Source organism: Penaeus chinensis, chromosome 34 (assembly GCF_019202785.1).
Source record: "Penaeus chinensis breed Huanghai No. 1 chromosome 34, ASM1920278v2, whole genome shotgun sequence".
Taxonomy (NCBI): Eukaryota; Metazoa; Arthropoda; class Malacostraca; order Decapoda; family Penaeidae; genus Penaeus; species Penaeus chinensis.
The window spans coordinates 15,403,410-15,406,350 of NC_061852.1; positions in this window are offsets into that span (position 1 = coordinate 15,403,410).

Below are 2,941 nucleotides of genomic sequence, written 5' to 3' on the forward strand. Positions count from 1 at the left end.
GAAAGCGTGAATACACAAATGTGTGTATACACAAATGTCTAAGAAAATGAGAGAGAGAGAGAGAGATAGAGAGAGAGAGAGAGAGAGAGAGAGAGAGGAAGAGAGAGAGAGAGAGAGAGAGAGAGAGAGAAAGAGAGAGAGAGAGAGAGAGAGAGAGAGAGAGAGAGAGAGAGAGAAAGAGAGAGAGAGAGAGAGAGAGAGAGAGAGAGAGAGAGAGAGAGAGAGAGAGAGAGAGAGAGAGAATGAGAGCGAAAGAGAGAGAGAGAGAGAGAAAGACAACGAGAGAGAGCGAAAGAGAGAATGAGAGAGAAAGACAACGAGAGAGAGCGAAAGAGAAAATGAGAGCGAAAGAGAGATCATGCGTGTATATGTTCGTACGCCCACATTTTGAGTGCAAGTGTAACAGAGCTGAATTGAACCCTGGGATATATTAGACACCATATCTCAATCTTTAAATCCCCTAATCAAACGGCGGCAAATATAAATGGTCGCTGAACACGTGAATGTTCTCTAATCCATGACGATATATGCTCCCCATACATCATTGCCACTCTCACCACGAACGTTATTTGGCGCTGCCCAATTTAAAAATGTCTCTTGCGAATTGTTATTCATTTCATCGGGATTCATTTCTTTAGCCTCTTCATGTGTACAAAAAAGACGATTTTCTAGATCTATGTTATAATAATTTCAACCTTAACAACTCTGGCAATTAAAACATGCATGTTTGATGGCTCGAAAAAGTCGACGAAATAGGTCCTTAATTGAGGCAATCAAAACCCTTGGTTCCCACGACCAAAAAGCTTTTCGACGCGCCTATAAATTCTAAAATCCTGCGTTCGCTTTCTCTTTAACTTTAATCCAATGCAATGAAACTCAGATATATTCCCAACGAATAGTTGACAACAATTTAGCACAGCATGCTAAATGTGCTGACAATGCAAATAAACCTGTGACTTTAAACTTTAATTACAACTCTTTGGAAAAGGCCAAAGTACGCTTCGCTCTGTGTTACCATTTACCGTCAGTATTTTGCAGTGTGTGGCTGTTGCAATAAAATGTCAGTTTCATCAAAATATATTTTTTTATGTCTACTTGGAAAGCAATAAGTGAAATGGTGGTCACAATTTACCACTTAGGGATTTGGCTCCATACTGAATCATCGGTGTAATGATGTGTGAATGATTGTTCCTAATGCATTGAAATACGTAACAACTTTTCCTGTAACATGTCAGTAAAAAAAAAAAAAAAAAAAAAAAAAAAAAAGTAATAATAAACAAATCCTAGCCTATTAGTGGTACACGGAAGTGTGCTGGAAATCGTGGTAAAATATTCAGAGCAGAAAAGATCAGTTACGGAATTTAATAGAATTTTGACGTCTTTGGGGAGAAGGCATGGGGATATTGTGACTGGCTCGAGGCAAGGAATTAAGCAGCTTGTAATCCTAAGTTGATTAGACTATGAATAAAGAATCCACTTTTTAATGAATTCGGGATGAAGGGAAGACGAGTATTGTGTGTGTGTGTGTGGACTAAAAAAAAAAGCCACTCAAGATTTGAATGTCAAAGATACAAAGGCATATAAAACAGATGACAGCCAATCAACTCTACGTCTGTTCGTGTCATTGGAAATTAATTAACAGATCTTTGCCCTTTTTCATCTGATGAAAGTCATTTCTTTTTCATTCACATAACACCACCTTTTTTCCCCCCAAGACTTTCCCTAAAATACCAATACTAAAAGTATTTCCATCTACAATCATCTCCGAAGTTCCTAAAATTCGTTCCATTTAATGAATTAACTAATCACCGTTTCTCACCTTCACCTGCCACCTTTCCCTCCTCCTCCTCCTCCCGCACCTTCACCTGCCACCTTTCCCTCCTCCTCCTCCTCCCGCACCTTCACCTGCCACCTTTCCCTCCTCCTCCTTCTCCCGCACCCTCACCTGCCACCTTTCCCTCCTCCTCCTTCTTCCACACCTTCACCTGCCACCTTTCCCTCCTCCTCCTTCTCCCGCGTCTTCACCTGCCGCCTTTCCCTCCTCCTCCTCCCGCACCTTCACCTGCCACCTTTCCCTCCTCCTCCTCCTGCACCTTCACCTGGCACCTTTCCTTCCTCCTCCTCCTCCCGCACCTTCACCTGCCACCTTTCCCTCCTCCTCCTTCTCCCGCATCTTCACCTGCCGCCTTTCCCTCCTCCTCCTCCTCCCGCACCTTCACCTGCCACCTTTCCCCCCTCCTCCTCCTCCTGCACCTTCACCTGGCACCTTTCCCTCCTCCTCCTCCCGCACCTTCACCTGCCACCTTTCCCTCCTCCTCCTCCTCCCGCATCTTCACCTGCCGCCTTTCCCTCCTCCTCCTCCTCCCGCACCTTCACCTGCCACCTTTCCCCCCTCCTCCTCCTCCTGCACCTTCACCTGGCACCTTTCCCTCCTCCTCCTCCCGCACCTTCACCTGCCGCCTTTCCCTCCTCCTCCTCCTCCCGCATCTTCACCTGCCGCCTTTCCCTCCTCCTCCTCCTCCTGCACCTTCACCTGGCACCTTTCCCTCCTCCTCCTCCCGCACCTTCACCTGCCACCTTTCCCTCCTCCTCCTCCTCCCGCACCTTCACCTGCCACCTTTCCCTCCTCCTCCTTCTCCCGCATCTTCACCTGCCGCCTTTCCCTCCTCCTCCTCCTCCCGTACCTTCACCTGTCACCTTTCCCTCCTCCTCCTTCTCCCGCATCTTCACCTGGCACCTTTCCCTCCTCCTCCTCCTGCACCTTCACCTGGCACCTTTCCTTCCTCCTCCTCCTCCCGCACCTTCACCTGCCACCTTTCCCTCCTCCTCCTTCTCCCGCATCTTCACCTGCCGCCTTTCCCTCCTCCTCCTCCTCCCGCACCTTCACCTGCCACCTTTCCCTCCTCCTCCTCCCGCACCTTCACCTGCCGCCTTTCCCTCC